This window comes from Phacochoerus africanus, chromosome 8 (assembly GCF_016906955.1).
Source record: "Phacochoerus africanus isolate WHEZ1 chromosome 8, ROS_Pafr_v1, whole genome shotgun sequence".
Classification (NCBI taxonomy): Eukaryota; Metazoa; Chordata; class Mammalia; order Artiodactyla; family Suidae; genus Phacochoerus; species Phacochoerus africanus.
In genome coordinates, this window is record NC_062551.1 from 154,038,643 (window position 1) to 154,058,541 (window position 19,899).

General features: G+C 42.2%; 1 protein-coding gene across 5 annotated transcripts in view; it reads left to right on the forward strand.

Moving 5' to 3' along the window:
* DAB1 (DAB adaptor protein 1) overlaps positions 1-19,899 on the forward strand; it is a 1,219,211-nt gene that overhangs the window by 346,185 nt on the left and 853,127 nt on the right. For all 5 annotated transcript variants that reach the window (XM_047788898.1, XM_047788901.1, XM_047788903.1 and 2 more), the window contains exon 2: positions 18,939-19,099. The gene's annotated coding sequence lies outside the window, so the exon portion shown is untranslated. The remainder of the gene's footprint in view (positions 1-18,938; positions 19,100-19,899) is intronic.

The following is a 19,899-nucleotide window of genomic DNA, read 5'->3' on the forward strand; positions in this document are numbered from 1 at the left end:
GATGACTATGGTGATGGTCATGATGGAGGTGGTGGTAATGAGGGAGTTGGTGGTAATGATAACGGTGGTCATGATAGTGGCAAAGATGATGATGATGGTAACTTAGGGTGGAAGTGGTGGTAATGATGGAGATGATGGTAATGATGTTGGTGATGGTAATGATGATGGTGATGGTCATGATGGAGGTGGTGGTAATGATAATGGCGGTAATGATGATAATGTTGAAGATGATGATGGTGATGGTCATGATGGAGGTGGTGGTAATGAGGGAGGTGGTGGTAATGATAACGGTGGTCATGATGATAGTGGCAAAGATGATGATGATGGTAACTTAGGGTGGAAGTGGTGGTAATGATGGAGATGATGGTAATGATGTTGGTGATGGTAATGATGATGGTGATGGTCATGATGGAGGTGGTGGTAATGATAATGGTGGTAATGATGATAATGTTGAAGATGATGACTATGGTGATGGTCATGATGGAGGTGGTGGTAATGAGGGAGTTGGTGGTAATGATAACGGTGGTCATGATGATAGTGGCAAAGATGATGATGATGGTAACTTAGGATAGAAGTGGTGGTAATGATGGAGATGATGGTAATGATGTTGGTGATGGTAATGATGATGGTGATGGTCATGATGGAGGTGGTGGTAATGATAACGGTGGTCATGATGATAGTGGCAAAGATGATGATGATGGTAACTTAGGGTGGAAGTGGTGGTAATGATGGAGATGATGGTAATGATGTTGGTGATGGTAATGATGATGGTGATGGTCATGATGGAGGTGGTGGTAATGATAATGGTGGTAATGATGATAATGTTGAAGATGATGACTATGGTGATGGTCATGATGGAGGTGGTGGTAATGAGGGAGGTGGTGGTAATGATAACGGTGGTAATGATGATAGTGACAAAGATGACGATGATGATGGTAACTTAGGGTGGAAGTGGTGGTAATGATGGAGATGATGGTAATGACGGCAGTGGTGGAAGTGATGGTGGTGGTCAGTGCATGTGAATGGTTTGGGGGTGGGGAAGGTGTTGGAATTGGGGGAGTTGAGCTCGATAACACCTAAGGCACCATCAACTGCTTTGACTTTTATTCTGTTAAACCTAATTATTTACTAGTCTATAAAATAGGTACACACATCGCTTGTATTCAAGATGTTTCTTGAACGAGACAGAAATGAGAGAATTTGCTAAGAACTTCCACATCTAACAATGGGATCAAATTGTACGCATTTCATTTTGCCTCCAGGATCCAGAAGAAATCCCCATCCCTGTTAATTTAGAACACGTAAACTATGCACATAGATTAAAATTCGGAAGTAGTTTCTATTTCATGAGGATTTTTTAAAAATCATATGCTCTCTATTCAAGACTTTACAAAAGAAAGTAAGGAATAAAATTCACACATTAGCAAGAAATTGATGGTATCTTTGAATATCTTCCCACAGGCAGAGAAATTTGGCATTTTTTAAAAAGTTGAATTTTCTGTGTATGAAAGAAAACATTTACTGATGATGTGGATGAGTAAAATCATTAAGTAAATGTTGTATAGATTCAAACAAACAAAAAAAGCTGCCCCCTTATTCCCAGTTTCCAAAACAAACCAATTCCCACTTACACCCTACCCCCAACAGGCAAGGAATAGATAGATGGAAAAAGATTGAGTTTTTGTTTCCTGAGTTAGTACACAGGCAAAAAAAAAAAAAAAAGTAAAAACAATGCCAAGAATATAAAAGATCAGCTGGTTATCTGTTCTAAGCATTTTATGTGCATTAACTCATTTAATCCCATAATAATCCTATAAGGAAGCTGGCTATGATATCCTTTTTTCACAAGTGTGGGAACAGAAACCCAGTAACTCACTGGGGATCATAAAGCTGAGAAGTGGTGGCGCTGCATTTGAACCTAGCCAAGAGAGCTTTAATGCCTGCAGACTTAAACAAACATAGACCACTTATATATATATGACTTGTAAAGGCTTGTGAGGCCACTATATTTGCTGCTTGATATTATTTTTCTTGTTATTAAGATCCCTTCGTCCAGAGTCTTTCACACCTTGTATGAGCTTTCACCGGAAAGTTGATTATCATGTATATGGGACCTCACTATTATTTCTTACAACTTTATGTGAATCTACAATTATCTCCCTAAAAATTCCAGTCAGGAAGAGTTTACTAGCACCACACATGTCTCTAAGCAGTCTCTAATGAGCAAGTGAATTAAAATGTCAGGAACAAATGACTGATTATAGATTTAAAATCAGTCTGTAAATGTGAAGAAATATTTTATGTAAACATCCCAGCCTTAGAAGTGTTAGGCTTGAAAGTGAGTTATGGGTCAAAATCCCAATCAGACTCTGTCTTAGGAAAGCTCCTTGACTTGTCTGGGCCTCAGTTTCCTAACTCTGTAAAATGGGGTAGTAATGCCTACTTCATTGTGTTGTTAGGAAAAAGCAGATTTGGAGTCAGGCTTGTGTGAATACAGAGTTGCTTGCTTTTAGCAGCTCCATGCTACCCTGAGTAAAGAGGTGGTAGGTGCCAGCTTCAGGGAAGAGGGCCTAAGGGGGCCTGTCTGTAGCCCCTGCCAGTTATCCCTCCAGCCTCTTTGTCTACCCGTCCCCCCAGAATCCGTTTCTCTTTGCAAGGCCTGATCTCAAAGGGTCATGTCAGCTCCACTGGACCTTCCCAGTTCAGCTTGCTTCTCTTGCCCTTCTTAAATAAACTGGGATTTGGAGCCAGAAGACCTCAGGTTAAGACCTGCTTTTGCTGGGTAGCTTCTGGCAAGCCACTTCCCCAGCTGGGTCTTGGGTTTCCTGCCTATAACATGAAGCATCCATGACAGGGTACCCAGAGCCCTGCCTTCTCTAAGGAATGAGAAGTGGCTCCTCCTCTCTATGTGCAACCCCAAAGCTTCACTCCCTTGCCATTCCCTTACCCCTTCTAAAAATATCAACCTAGGGCACATAACAAGATGCTCAACATCGCTAATTATTAGAGAAATGTAAATCAAAACTGCAGTGAATTACCACCTCACACCAGTCAGGATGGCCATCATCAGAAAGTCTACAAAGAAAGCGTGGAGAAAAGGGAACCCTCCTACCCTGTGAATAGGAATGTAAATTGGTGCGGCCACTATGGAGAATACTATGGAAAACTAAAAATAGAGCTACCATATAATCCAACAATCCCACTTTGGGGCATTTATCCAAAAAAGATGAAAACTCTCATTTGAAAAGATATGTGCACCCCAGTGTTCACTGCAGCACAGTTTATAATTAGCCAAGACATGAAAGCAGCCTAGCCTAGATGCCCACTGATGGACGAATGGATAAAGAAGATGTGGTACATAAATACACTGCAATACTACTCAGCCATAAAAAAGAATGAAATGATGCCATTTTCAGCAGCATGGATGGACCTAGAGATTATCATACTAAATAACTAAGACAGAGAAAGAAAAACATCATGTGAGATCACTAATATATGGAATCTAAAAAAAAAAAGAAGGTACACCTGAACTTATTTACAAAATAGACATAGACTCACAGACATAGAAAACAAACTTATGGTTACAAAAGGGGGAAAGGGAGGAGGGGTAAATTAGGAGTTTGGGACTAACAGATACACACCACTATACATACAATAGAAAACAAAAAGGATTTACTGCATAGCACAGGAAACTGTTCATTATCTTGTAAGAACCTGTAATGGAAATAATCCGAGAAAGAATATATGAGTAGATATGTAGCCGAATCACTTTGCCGTACAGCTGAAACTAACACGCTATTGTAAATCAACTATACTTCAATTTGAAAAATCGGCCAAGAGGAGGGCAGGGCTGCAGTTACAAGGCTGTATAGTCCTGGAAAGGGCAGAAGCTGGGCAGTGTGAGGTTGCCATCACGAAGGCGGAGGCAACCTCTAGCTTAGGGAATTGAGAAGATGCTATAATTGGAGCGATTCACTGTGGCTAAACTGAAAATTTCGTGAAATCAATTGGGAGAAAAATCAATATGGGATTTTTTTTTTTCCACGATGAAAAGACAAGATTCCCACACAATTAAGAACTGGGCCGTGGTTTCCACACTCTGCCTGTCATGTTCTCTTGTTTCTGTGCCACAACTGTTCATCAGAAATAATTAAACATTTTCCCATGGGCAACAATTACTTGCTTAAAATATTATGAGTAAGGAGAATACATTTATAATTACCTAACCTTTCTGAAGGTGAAAATATATATTATCCTTTGATAGAAGAGAAAAAGGAGTTCCTGGATTTGCCAGCGCACTGTGCTGTATCTGTCCTGATTATATTAATTGCCCTAAGGAACGGAACAATACTTTCTACACACCCCAACCTTCTCTTTCATTTTCTGTAACTTTTAGGCATCAAACAACGGTTCCTCTTTCTTGTTGTTTTTGTAAGTCATTAAATAGCCAGCCTGTAGCTAATAGGACCGCCAGACAGTATCTCTGAATTGCCCCAGTGTTGTAATATAATGAGTGGTGACATCTTTCTTTTCTTTGGAATGGGTTTCATTGTGAGCCACAAGCAGGCACAAACCATGACCCCAGTTTTATACTGTCAATGGTTTCCGGATTTTGCCTTAAACACCTACACGGTGAAAACAAGATAATAATCACAGTAGTTAACACTTATTGAGTGCACATATGCTAATAGGCATTTATTTCGAAATGCTCTGTGTTTAGCACCTCATTTAATGCTCCCAGGAATGTCATGAAGCAGGGGATTGTTAACACTCCCATCTTACAGGTGAGTGAACTGAGGCCCAGAGAGGTTAAATAACTTGCCCCAGGTCACACTACTAGTAAGTGGTAAAGCTGGGGTTTGGTCCAGAGTCTATCCCCTTAATCACATACTGCAATATCTTGCAGATTTCTCTATCAAATAATTTTGGTCTAATATTTTACGTTAACTGACAAAGAATATATTTTTTCTGTAAAATATTTTTCAGAAACCTGACTGCAATCATGCTTTTATGTTAGGGCTTTTTTTTTTTTTTTGGCCTAACTCGTTGGTCTTACTGCTACAAGTCTGAAAGCATGTAGCAATCACAGCGGTGGCAGTAGTAGTAATAATAATAGCAGTAATTATCACTTACTGATTATATATCTGGGGCTAAGCACTGATCTAAGTAAGATCTTCACTTTCATCCTGCCCCTTCACTCATATACATGACAATGATACAGAGTAGGTAAGAGCATCCTTGGCTTACACACAGGTAAACTGAGGCCCATAAGGGTAAGAGACATGACCAAGGTCACACAGCTTGTCAACTCTATAGCAGGGACTTCAAGGAATCTGCTCATACCACTCAGCTAGTTTTATCCCCTGTATTGTGTGCCAGGCACTCTTCTTGGCTCTGGCAATACCACTGTGCATTAGGCCTCATCCCAGCTGCCAGCCAGGGGCTCGGTTGGCTAAACACCCACAATGTTTGGGGGTCAGTATTTGGTGCAGCTACATGCATGCTTTCCTCTGAAATGTTCTCTCCTTTATTTTAGGAAAACTGGGTTTTAGTAACTCGTCCACAGGATCTAAAGTTATATACAATTGTGTTGAGGTACTGCAGAGTCTTTTAAAAGCATGAGTATGCATTTTTGTGTTTGCATGTATCATTGGTATTAGGATGTTATCACAGAACTCAGTTCCTATTTCTGATTTTGTGTCTTTCCTTCACTCCACAATAGCAGACAGTGGAGCTCAGTATCCAGGGCTTTGTCAGAGCTAGATTAGTCTGTGTCAGGAATTATGCTAGGAATACAACAAAATTTAGAATGTGAGGTCTCCCTCGCAGTGAGGAAAGCTACATCTTCTTATTGTGCAATTTCTCCAGAAACAATAGTACGGTGGCCAAAGCCACAACTCTGGAGCCACTGCCCGGTGTCAAGCCTCAATTTTAATAGTTATCAGCTGTGTGACCTTGGGCAAATTATTTACCCTTTCTGTGCCTCAGCTTCCTCATCTATCAAATAAGGAAAATGGACTCATAGTGGCTGCTTCATGGATGAAATGAGTGAATAAATATGCATCATCACTTCGAACAACAGAGCTTGGTGCATGGGTGCTATGTACGTGTTGACCACTGTTCTTGACTGTTCTCTGTGGACTTAAATTTCATTATAATTTGAAAGGACTTATTTTGTAAGAAAGGAAAACAGCACTTCACTATCTGTTTTTTTCAGCTCTCAAAGGGCCCCTGTGTTCTTTAAATCTTCCGGGGATTATACACAGCCATTCTGGTAAGAATGCTCTCAAAGCCAGTCTTCCTTGGACTTTTCCAGTGAACTGGAGATCTGCACTGCGGCAACTTGCTGCAATTAGCCCAGACCAGTTTAGTATGTTGTCTTTAAACAGTGTGATGCACGTGGACTATTTGAACAGGCTATAAAGCGTTATATGGGTGCATGTCTCCCTTCTTCCTCCCCCTACCAGCTGTTAGGTGTTTCAAGCAATACCTTGCATAAAAAAATTAACTCCTGACTGATCCTTTCCCTTTTGCTGTTGCCCCTTTCAAACCTTTCTCCAGGGCGCAGCTGGAGCAATCTTTTTCAAATGCAAATCAAATGCGGCACTCTTCTGCTGAAACCCTTCTAGTTTGTCCCTACTGTGCTGAGAATGCTGTCCAGATCCAGACTCTTCCTCATGCCTGTACTCTGGGCACCATGGCCTCTTTCGGGTTTCAAAACATGCTGAGCTCTGTTTTCTTTTTTCTTCTCTATATCTATGAGCTTGTTTCTTGATTTATTTACTTACTTGCTTATTTTTATTGAAGTATTGTTGATTTACAATGTCCTATTAGTTTCAGGTGTACAGCAAAGTGATTCAGTTATACACACATATATATCCACTCTTTTCCAGATTCTTTTCTCTTGTAGGTTATAACAAAATATTGAATATAGTTCCCTGTGCCATACATAGGTCCTTGTTAGTTATCTACTTTATATATAGTATTGGGTATACGTTAATTCCAAACTCCTAATGTATACCTCCCCTGCCTTCCCCTTTGGTAACTCTAAGTTTGTTTTCTATATCTATGAGTCCTATTTCTGTTTTGTACATCATTTCATTTGTACCTTTTTTTTTAAGATTCTACATGTAAGCGATATCATATGATATTTGTCTTCCTCTGTCTGGCTTACTTCACTTAGTATGATAAACTCCAGGTATATCCATGTTGCTGCAAAAGGCATTATTTCATTCTTTTTATAGATAAGTAATATTCCACTGTGTATATGTACCACATCTTCTTTATCCATTCCTCTGCCGATGGATATTTAGGTTGCGTCCATGTCTTGGCTATTGCAGATAATGCTGCAATGAACATTGGGGTGCATGAATCTTTTCAAATTAGAATTTTCACTGATAAATTCCCAGGAGTGGGATTGCTGGATCTTATAGTAGTTCTATTTTTAGTTTTTTAAGGAACTCTCATACTGTTCTCCATGGTGGCTGCACCAGTTTGCATTCCCACCAACAGTGTAGAAGGGTTCCCTTTTCTCCACACCCTTTCCAGGATTTATTATTGGTAGATTTTTGGACGAGGGCCATTCTGACCAGTGTGTGGGGTGCTGAACAACTTTTGACACCAGGGTGTTTACCTTTGAGATCCCCTTTGTCTGGAATATTCTTCCCTGGCTGGATTTTCTCATTCTTGTGGGCTGGATTCAAGATATCACTTCCTTAGAGAGGCCTAAGGAAGTACAACCACCCTACCTTAAGTGGGCACTGCCACCCCCCATTAATTCTCTCTGAGCACACTGCTTATTTCCTTACTAGAACATTTCCAGATCTGTAATTATTTAATTTCTGTATATGCTTGTTTGTTTCCTGCTATGTTTCCTGCCAGACTTCAGACTGCCTGGTCCTTACTGTATCCTGAGTGACTGGCACAGAGAAGCCGAGTCAAAAGTACCCAGTGCCGCAGAGTTGATTTAGTGGCCTCTAGAGTTTTGAAAACCAAACTCTCCATTTACTTTTGACTTGCTTTAAATGTCACCTGCAAATTCACCCAATTTCCTTGTTTTTCCATTAGAAAATTAAACCAGTTTCTGGCTGGCTTGTTCGTACACTACTACCATATTTATTTTATACCTGTTTTTCATGCTCAAATAGGAGTAAAGATTCCCTTTGGTCCCAGAGTTTTTTGATAATCTATCTCTGAAATATGGCATCCTGTTGAGTGCTTTGGGATCATTTGTAAAAGAAAACGGAGCCTCTAGGAGGAGTAAATAAAACAGTGGTTTTCTAAGTGTGGTTCTCAGACCAGCAGCTGCAGCATCACCTGGGAACTTGTTAGAAAAGCAGGCTTTCAGCTGCCCCCCGAAACCTACTGAAGCAAGGTCTGGGGGTGGGGCGGAGGACTCAGTGTTTTAACAAGCCCCTCCACAAGCTGCTGATGCTGGCTAGTTTAAGAATCAGTGAAATGAAGTAACCTTTGTCAGAAAGGTATGGAAATGTTGTTCCTAAGTTCTAAGGATTTGTGCAGTCAATAGTTTAGAAACAGGTAATTAACATCAATGGCATGTCAGAAATTGCCTGGGGCTGCCTGGGATATAGAGGTAAACCAGAAAGGGCCCTGGTCTTGAGGAATTTTCCATCTGAGGTAGAAAGAATGGCAAATAAACTGTCTATTGTGATAGATCGTTGTGAGTGTTGGACTGGAGGAAAGCAGAAAGAACTAAGGCAGCAAGGACAGGACTCAGTCAGGTGAGGCTCTTAGAGGATAAGGGTTAAAAAAATAGCGTGGGCTTCAGAGATAACTGGCCTGAGTGTAAGCCAGCCTCCATTCTTTACCAGCTATGTGACTCTGGGTAAGGTACTTAACCTCTCTGTGCTTTGGTTGTCTGTCTTAAGAGTGAACGTGAAAATCCTCATAGTGACCTACTTCACGGAGCTGTTGTGATGACTAAATGAGTTAATGAATGAAAAGCGCTTAGAACAGTGCCTGGTTCATTGCGAGGACTCAGTAAGTATTCGTGGATATTACCGTCATCTGATTGCAAGCCAAGCCTATCAGATGTGCGTGGTCATTAGAGCCGGAGAGTAAGAGGTCACTTAGGGAAGGTTTTCACTGTAAGCGCGAGCACAACTTGCCACTCCCTGTGTTCCTTCAACGGCAGTGTCAGCACCAGCTGGGGGCTTGTTAGAAATGCAAAATCTTGGGCCCTACTTCCAGACCTCCTGAATCAGACCCTGCCTTTTAATAAGATTCCCAGGTAAATTTCTTTTTTTTTTTCTTTTTTTGGCTTTTTAGGCCACACCCATGGCATATGGAGGTTCCCAGGCTAGGGGTTGAATCAGAGCTATAGCCACGGGCCTATGCCAGAGCCACAGCAAGGTCAGGTCCGAGCTGCATCTGCGGCCTACACCACAGCTCACGGCAATGCCAGATCCTTAACCCACTGAGCGAGGCCAGGGATCAAACCTGCGTCCTCAGGGGTTGCTAGTCAGATTCTTTTATGTTGAGGCACAACAGGAATTTTTTTAAAGCTGACTTAAAAAATTGAGAACCACTGGCATAGAATAGTGATTCTGAGCTCCAGGTGCACCTACCTGAGGAGGGAGTATACAGGCAAAGACACAAAATCCTGGGACAGAAAGCCCTGCAGGTCTGGGCTATGGGACAGCAGGTGGCTGGAGGGGGAAGGAGAGGAGGTGTACACCAGCAAGGCCTTGGCAGGAGGTCTGGACCTCATCCAAGGGCAGGTTGGCAGCAGAGGTGCCGGGGCTGTGCTCCCCTTTTACTCAGGAAGCTCATCACAGCGGCCCTGGGAAGCCTAGAGGGAGGAGGGCCTCCAACGGCCCTGAAAGAAAAGATGAGACTGGGAGGCAGTGAAGGCGGAGGAAATGAGGTTGAAGATTTTGAGAAGAGGACTCAAGCGAGCAGGACAGAGCGGAAAATGAGAAAGGCGCAAGAGCTGAGCACGACTCAGGCTTTGAACTTACGGGACTAAGTTGAAAAAGCTACTCTTCGGAAGTTATTCTTCATAACCCCTTTCAAGGGTTTCTCTCTAGTTCAGTTTCCCGAAGGCAGCCCGGGGCCCATAACCACCTAGAAATTTCTGGCAACACACTCAGTAAGCATTTGGCATTACTTCCTTCCATACGAGGGTTTGGGGACAGAATGTCCTAGTGGGTCCTAGGAATGATGGCGGGATTCTTCCCTCTTTATCTAATGTCTCTAGCCGTCTGTTCATTTACAGCAAAAACTTCACTTCCCCAGATCCCTTGAAGAATGAATCATTCCTTGTAAGCAAACTTTCAAGTAGCTGAGGTCTAATCTTTTATGAGTGGAAAATGTTATTTAAAATATTATACTGTTTTTGATGATATATTTTAATGCATTAGTTTTCACGCTCTTTTTTTAAAGCAATGGGGCCTTTTTTTTTTCCAAATGTAATTATAGAATCCCAGCATATAAAACAGAATAAAGAGAGTTAAAGAGGAAGAAGCAAGCCAAGCTCTGCACCCTTACTTTCTAATTTGTTCCTTAATTTGTTCCCTGGGAGTCCTCCTCACCTACCTTGGACCTTGTGGAACAGTTCGAACACCTTTATTTTAAAATGAATTTATTCTCTGCTGATTTCTTAAAGAGAAGAATCAGATGTAATTTTTGTCTGACTGGGGGTTTTGTCATCAATATCATTATCATGATTGATTGAGTTGGTACAAGTCTCTTCCAGTGCAAGTGATAGAAATCCAGCTCTAACACTAGCAAAATGATGAGTTTATTGGCACGTGGAGCTGGAAAGTCTCGAGTGATGGTTGTATATCAGGCTTGGTTGTATCCAGGTGCTAACACGCCTTCATTAGGATTCATCACCTGTCTTCCTCTATCGATTTCGACCTCTCTCTCTTTCTAAATGTGTCAACACTTAGCAATATTCACTCCTGCCAAAGGCAGCTCTGCGCTTGCTACAAACAAGAAAATTTTTGCCATCTCAGGTAAAATCCTAATTCTCTTGGAACAGAAACCCTCTTTCCCAGTATCCAGATAGCAGTTCTTATGGGAGGACTCTTAATTACCCTGCCTGGGTCACTGGGTAGGTAAATCATCCTGATTGGCAATTGCTCCAGAATCCCATAAGATGGGCCAATTATTCTAAAAAGGATGCTGTGTAGACATCTGTGTGGAAGTCTACTGCTGTGCTGCAGGCTCCATTAAAAAGATACTGAATTTGCACTGGGTCCTGTGACAAGACCAAGGATGAAATACAGGAAAATACCTAGAACTGAGCCTGCAGGTGCGAGGGCATAGGCATATAAACCACAGACTAATATGATGTGATGGGTTGTGACCAAGGGAACACACAAAGTGTTCTGGGAGAAATGCTCTGGACTGACTCGGTGAGTTATTAACTATGCCAGAGGAAATCAGGAGAGACTTCATGTGGGAGGTGATATTTGATGGCATTTGCGTGGTGGAGGAGAAAAGTGATCTCAGCCGGAAGGAATAGAACACGGAAAGGTATGGAAGTTTGACGAGGTTGGGACAGTCAGGTGAAAAACTGGGGCTATAGATCTGACAGCAGAAGTGACTGCCTTCCCCATTCAGCCCTTGCTGGTGTTCCCTCATGGCCCCCAAAGTGGTAGCATTCTGCCACAGACTGGAGAGAAGGTGTCTATGTCCGTGGCCACTGTCCAGTCTTTCCTCCCCGGGAGCTCAGACCTGCTCAGGCTCCCATCTCCCTGCCCCGAAGGACAAGCCCACCCTCTGCTGTAGTTATCATTTTCCCCTCCTCCCCCAACCTCGAGCTCCATCCCACTCTTTCTGTTCTCCATCTCTTCTTCTTTCTGGGCTGTTCTGTTTTTCCTCTTGTTGCCTCCACACTTTTCAGCCTTCTTATGTAAAGAAAGAGCACCCGTTTTCAAGGCCATCAGCCAATCAGAACATTTCTTTACTCCAGTGACTGTTTGCAACCTGAGCTCCATATTACAGTAACCCAGAGAGCTTGTAAAATTCTTTTCATGTGGGGAGTTCTCTTGTGGTGCAGTGGGTTAAGGATCCAGCCAGCCCGAGTCACTGCTGTTGCGGTGCAGATTGGTTCCCTGGCCCTGAAATTCCACGTACCATGGGTGTGGCAAAAAAAAAAAAAAAAAATTCTGATGTGCAGCCTCCTCCCCCAGAGACTGTGATTCACTAGGTAAAATGCAACTTGAATGGCAGTAATTGATAAAGTTCCCCAGGTGACTCTAAGATGCAGTTTGAGAACCAGTGCTTCACTCTATGTGCAGGAGGCTTCATGAATTTGACAGGGGCTTTGGAATCATCTCATAGAGGCCTAACCTGCTTCCTTTCCTAGAGATCCTGCAATAGCAGAAACCTGGTCCCTTGATGGTCACCAACACTCTGCTGTAGTCAGGTTTAATGAGATAGTCCCAGGCTTGTTACATTGTTGTCTTGTTCATAAAAAAAAATATGTTTTAGCTTTCTGGACATCTAATTTTGCAAATCAGTGCCAGGTACGGAAAAGATCCTGTCACTTGAGAGCAACACATTCAGTAGTTTTAAAGGTCAAAGACCCATGTGGAAATTAGCTTTCAGCTATTGAAATACATTGACTTACAACAGAAAATGTGGTCTCGGGGCACACTGGCTATTTTCGCATCTATAAATTAATTCATTAGTGGTACCAACCCTGATATTTCAAGTATTCACTGATGATCCTGGTAGTGTGGTGAGAAATACTCATAAGTGAAGAAAGGGATTCTGTTTTAAGAATATCATAATAATAGCTCTCGCTGAGAGAGTGTCTATGACAGCTACCGCCCTGCATGGTATTAGGTCTACCTTGAATTCTCACAACAGCCCTGCAAATAGGAAACTTGGGCTCATTAAAAAAAAATTTTTAATTTTAAAAAAAGGAGTTCCAATCATGGCTCTGTGGTTAACAAACCAGACTAGTATCCATGAGGATGTGGGTTTGATCCCTGGCCTCGCTGAGTGGTTCAAGGATCCGGCGTTGCCTTAAGCTGTGGTGTGGGTTGAAAACTTGGCTCAGATCCCACGTTGCTATGGCTGTGGTGTAGGCTGACAGCTACAGCTCCAATTCCACCCCTAGCCTGGGAACTTCCATATGCCACAGGTGCGGCTCTAAAAAGACAAAGAAAAAAAAAAAAGGGAATTTACCTAGAATAATAGTTACAAGTAGTAGATCTAGGATTCCATGCCAGTCCATCTGGGCAAAAAAAAAAATTCCTGATCATCAATGACAGCTCTGCTGGGGGCATGCTGTGTGTGACCTGACACCCAGAAGCAGTCCTACCACTGGACAGGAGAATCTGTCCCCTGAACCCTCACCCACACTCAGTATTATTTTTTAAAAGAGTATTGTTGGTTTGACAAGTGGAATATTATGGCTCATATTAATTTTTTTTCAGATGTCCATTCTGATCAATTTCCTTAATTTTTCTTTTTATATATTATGGCCACACCCACATCATATGGAATTTCCTGGACTAAAGTTTAAATCAGAGCTGCAGCTGGGCCTACACCATAGAGACAGTAACACCAGATCTGAGTTGCATCTGCAGCCTACACTGCAGCTTGCGGCACTGCAGGATCCTTAACCCACTGAAACCTCATCGTCATGGATACTAGTTGGTTCTTAACCTGCTGAGCCACAGTGGGAACTCCCAATTTCCTTAATTTTGAATGATCTGACTCAAGGGCATTGTACTAGGAATAATTCAGAGGACAGGGATGGGTTGAGTCGTTTCTTTGGATGATTAAGCTGGGGAAGCAGGGAAGAGTTGTCATCTTCCCAGCACTGATTTTAGTATTTATCTACATATCGGTCAGCAAGGGAGAGAAGTACACATTTTCAGCTGCCCTCACCAAAAAGATTACAAAGCATGTTTTGTTTCTTTCTTTCAGTTGGTCAGAAATTGTGTCTGCTAACTGTTTTGCATCTGGGAGTAAAACTGAGCTCACTAGCAAAATGTCTGTTTTGATAAATCGGGAACAAAAAGACCAAAACTAATGACTTCCACAGTGGAAGGTGCCCTGGGAAATATAATATAGGAAAGTGGAATCGGGGGCTTGTTTACCATGATTCTGTGTATCCATCTGATGGGGGTATAAATAGTTTTCTTTGCGCAAAGGGACCCAGGGAATAGTGAATCAGGGAATAATTGACTTGTCTTGGTATGTTTGTGAATGTGCATTTTTATCTGATGGCAAATGTGCTGTCGGCCTTTGAGTCAGTCACCCACCATAAAATTTCCTCAGCATCACATGCACCAAGATAGCATGCCCATCCCCCTCAAGAGGAAACATTTGAAATTAGCATTAATCAGCCAACGTTGTATTGTGGGCCCTACGTGAAAGCCACCTACTGCAGCTGACTGCCATTCCGCAGGCAAGAAGTGATTTGCAATATAATTTAAATGAAGAGTTGGTTTCCTTTCCCATTTAGAACACACCAGTATGGAAAACTGATTGTCAGCCATTCTGGTGATGTGCATCAACTTGGCTATTCACTCAGAAAATGAAGTTTCCCGAGACACCGGCACATTTAATTTATTTTTTTTTTTTTCCGCTGTGAAGTTAACTTCGGCTTGTTAAATACAATGACTCTCCAAACCACGGAAAAACCAACACCATTAATTTTAATGCTCATAATGTAATGGAAAGAGATTATATTCATTTGGGATATTTTTTTTCCTTTTTAATAGAATGTTTACTTGCCTCTCTCCTTATGAGTTAATTATTATTTCCCTTCCATAATGCTCTGCTTATGTCTGAGCAGCCGAACAGCGTGTCTGTTAATGTCTTATGAATTTGCTGGTGAATCTATCACTTTGTGTGTCTACCACTAAAACATCAATAGCTTGGCAGTGTGGAGAGTGACGATACCATGGGTCCCTTTACAAAACCTTCTGTTTTCATAAAACATTTAGCCTCAGCAGAGTTTCTTTTCTATGCTGTGATGGAGAGATTGAATGACTTTTCAGTGAATTATATAATAGTGAGTTAAGAATTGATAACTTTCCTTTACTTATTCAGGTATGCATGTATATATTTGTCTTTTTAGGGCTGCACCAGCAGCATATGGAGGTTCCCAGGCTAGGGGTTGAGATGGAGCGGAGCTGTAGCCGCTGTCCTACAGCAGAGCCACAGCAATGCCAGATTAGAGTCACATCTGCAATCTGCACCACAGCTTATGGCAACGCTGAATCCTTAACCCACCAAGTGAGGCCAGGGATCGAATCCACATCCTGGTGGATACTAGTTGGGTTCTTAACCCACTGAGCCACTATGGCAACTCTCCTTCATTTAATAGACACTTAGAGAGCAGCCAGTTATGCAAGGAGTGTGCTAAGTATTAGGGATGAAAATTAACTATATCATTGTCCTCATCTTCTGGGAGCTCCTAGCAGAGCTGGCAATAAGGAATTGTCACACAGTGAGATGAGTGGTAGAGGGGAGCTGGACACACAGTGAGATGATAGAGGGTGGGCTGGAGACCGCTCTCTCTCTTCAGAGTGGGCCGTCAAGGAAGGGTTTAGGGAGTAGGAGATGCTAGAGCAGGCTCCCAGAGACCTGGACTTTTTCAGATCAACAATGAAATGATGGGTGCGGGTGGCAAAAGGCAGTACAGGCAAAGGGAATAGCGAATGAGAAGTTGTGAAGGGAGCTTTTTGTTGTAAACCAAGAGCCTTTCCATTTAAATAATAATAATAGGGGCTGATATTTAAGCACTCACCATATGCCACACACTGTTTCAAACTCTTGTATCTGCAAACTCAATTAAGCCTTATAATGACACTTTGAAAGTGGTATTATTAGCATCCCCTTTTCAAATCCAAATCAACACCTGGAGAGATTCGGTAATTTGCTAAATATCATGCAACTGATAGGCTCACGATCAAGACCAGGAACCCAAGTTCCTTGACTCCAAAGCCTGCAAGTTGAAGTGTTACGCTCGTGGCCTCTTTGCCCTCTAGAGCCTTCAGTCCAGCTGTGCAGATAAGACATATCAATTGTGACTGATGTTCCTGACTGTCAAAGTGGGGATAATAACTACCTGGCTATCACCTGTGGAAAGAATTAAATGAGATATAGAAAGTGTATAAGACAGTGCCTGGTACATAGCAGAGCTTGCTTTTTTTTTTTTTTTTTTTTTTTTTTTTTAGGGCTGCTCCTATGGCACATGGAGGTTCCCAGGCTAGGGGTCCAATTGGAGCTGTAGCCTCCAGCCTATGCCAGAGCCACGGCAATGCAGGATCCGAGCTGAGTCTACAACCTACACCACAGCTCATGGCAACGCCGGTTCCTTAACCCATTGAGAAAGGCCAGGGATCGAACCTACAACCTCATGGTTCCTAGTCGGATTCGTTAACGACTGAGCCATGACGGGAACTTCATAGTGTTACGGCAGATACCCAGCAGCCCTGCGCTGCAGCGTATCAGCTCTGGCGACAGCCCCGTGGCTGTAGCGTACCAGCTCCAGCAGCTTTGCGGCTGCAGTGGATCAGCTCTTTTACCTGGCGAGAAACCAAGCGAGCACTCAGAGAGTTGGAGAACTCAGGTTTATTACGCCGGTGGGCTCAGAGGAGATGGCTCTCCAGAGTCTGAGCCCGGAAGAAGGGTTTCACAAGGCTTTTATGGGCTATGTCTTCCGGGTCCAAGCTTGACTAGTTGGACTGGAGTGACGTCGGGCAAGGTAGTAGATGCGGAAGCAGATGCATGGGGGAGGACTGGTTGGGGCAGTTGGCTAGACTTTGCTTAGTCATCATGGCTGGGGTCTCTCCTTTCTACATTTTATTGGGACATTTTCTCCTACAATAGTAGAGCATTTTTAAGTTACTAATATTATGATGATTAATGTCTTAAAAGTAATGGAGCCCAATAATATTTAGGAACGCAATAGTACTTAGGAATTAAACTACTTAGGGGTAGTTTACCTCAGAGGGCATTTGTCAGGAGACATGCTAGAGTTGGTGGTGTTTGAAATACACCAGGATGGCTTACTGGTAGAAATGCTATAGAGGAGACTTGGACCTGGGAGTATTTCAGGAGAACAAGAGAGAACAGAATGCAGAAATTCAAGCAGACTAGAAAATACCGTCAGGTTTGAGCAAAGTAAATACACTAATTTGATGAAAGCAGAGGGTCTGTAAAGAGAAATGGGGAAAGTGAAATCAAATAGGTAGTTAGAAATTGCTTATAAATAATGATATTTGTTGAGTGTTTGGCACTGTTTGTATTTTAGATTTTTAGTCCTTATAAAATAATGTTCCTGGGATTATAGATTCATTGTTTTCATTTGAAAAAGAAAATGAGATTCAGAGAAGTTACATAGCTTACTTATGGTCATCTGGCTAAAGAGTGGTAGAACTTGAACTCGAACCCAGGTCTGTGTTACTTAAAGTATCATACTCGTTTAACTATCCCGCCCTTTTATTTTTGTAGCTCTCTACACATCATGATTATTGAGAGAATAATTTTTCTAATGGAAAGGGTTGGGAAAAAAGTAAGAAAAAGATGTCAGCATCTTCTTCCTAGGGGTCTGCTAATCAACCACTGTAGCCCAACATTTTCGCAGTTATGTGTCTTCTTCTGTTAGGATGGAAAGAACTGGTCTCCCTGAGTCCCTAGACACACACACACACACACACACACACACACACACACACACCCTCAGGTTTCCTTCTTTGTGTACCAGCTATAACCCAGACCAGAGAGAACATCCCATTCCCACTCCTGGAATGAGAGCTCGTGGTTGAGTGTTTGAGCTGCGCAGAACTGCCAGGTGGCAGGGCTGGAATCTGAGCTCCACCCTTCGTAGCTGTGGTCAAAAATAAGATTCTTTAAACAACAAGGTCCTACTGTATAGCATGTGGAATTATATTCAATGCCCTGTAGTAAATCATAATTGGTGAGAATATGAAAAAGGATACATATGTCTATATCTGAATCACTTTGCTGTACAGCAGGAATAAACACGGTAAATCAACTATACTTCAGTAACTTTTTTAAAAAAAGAAAATGATTCTTATGTTCTCTGTGTTTACTTCCTTATCTGTTTAGTGACACAGAAATGGTACCTGTGTTGGTGGGTAACTATTAGGAATAAGTATATTATTATATAAAAAGACTAAAAACTATTTAAAAGGCTGTGATTGTTCATTATTTGGCCTTATCTCTTTTTTTTTTTTTGTCTTTTTAGGGCCACACCAACAGCATATGGAAATCTCCAGGCTAGGGATTGAATTGGAGATGTAGCTGCCAGCCTACACCACAACCACAGCAACACGGGATCCTTAACCCACCGATCGAGGCCAGGGATCGAACCTGTGTCCTCATGGATGCTAATCAGGTTCGTTACCACTCAGCCACAATGGAAACTCAGGCCTTACACCTTGTGTCTCCACACATAAAGAACTGTGACAGGCTCTGTCGGTGACGAGTTGGCTAGGTTGTCCTTTCTTACATTGCTAAAGAGAGTGTAAAATTGTATAGCCTTTTTAGATGGTAATTTGACAGTATCTATCAAAATTGATAAATATTTTCTTTACCCAGTAATTCCGCTTCTAGGTGTTTATCCTACAGAGAGATTCACAGACATAAGAAATGTATCATTTGTGCCTTTTGGATTTTAGCCTGTGTACGTGTGACCTAGTCCAAATTTTTGAAATACAGATTGATGAATGCGTTCTGCTCCGTGTGTCCCCTCCACCTAGTCTGACACAACCCTAGGCACAGAGACACTGGCGAAGTCCCTTTAGTTTAGCCCAGCACGATTCCTATGGACCCCCCACCTACACACACCACATACATTTAGGATGAAGCTTCATCCTGAGTCACTCACTCCAAGTGCCCCTGTGACCACCAGCTCTGAACTCCGTCCCCCTTCATCAGTTTGCTTTCAAAGTTGACCTAGACTTCTTGCATTGCAGCTCTGTCCTTGGCATCTCCCATGACGGTTCCTGACGTGTGGTCCCGGTAGTCTTGGGAAAACATCAGCCAATTGCTTCCGTCCAGATCTCAGGCCTCCCTTTCCCCAGCATCACCCCCACCCAGCCTGGACACCTTGACGGAACCATTTTCTAGGATACACGTGAGTAAAATGCTTGACTCTTCCATGAAAATGGTTAAAATGACTCCCCACCTCACCCCCAACCGCACGTGCCACTTTGGAGCATGATTTTGTTTCTCTCGGATGCTATTCTAGTTCTCTCCCTTTATGGAACGAATGGCCTATCCGCTAGTTAATACCCTCTGGTTCATTATTCATCTAATCACTGACATATTCAAGGAGCTGGTAGCCAGCAGACTCTGAGAACCAAAAGGAAGAAGCCTTTGTTCTCCTCCTGTGTGGTTCCATTCAGGGTTACTTGTCTCTGGCTTAGATTGGAGACTAAATGGATTAGAATAAAACCAATTTATGGAAAAAAAAGAAATGTTCACAGACACAGAAATAGAGATTCCTGCTATCTTGGCTGCCTGGAAGGTCTGCAGGCCTCACCAAGGAATTTAAAAAGTAATGTTTCTTATCATAAGTGACAGAAATATGCTGTTTTCTGCATCAATAGATATGAAGATTAAAAGGTCTGACCGTATTAAACAATTTTGCACAGCACCAGGCACTCTGGGCTCTGCTCTCTGCCTTATTACCCTTCATCGTGTGGCTATTTCAGGCCCAATTTAAGAATACAATGCGGTCTGACTTGGCAAATTGACATCCTTTAATTTAAACTGTCTTGTGGGAGAATTAAGAAATTATGGAACAATTATTCGCCTTCAGTTGAAAGCTGGATGGCATCCTGAGATCCTTGGTACATCAGCCATTTGAATTGATTAAATCACATAATTGAATTACACCTTTGCCCCCATAATATTTTGTGGGAAATATGTTGG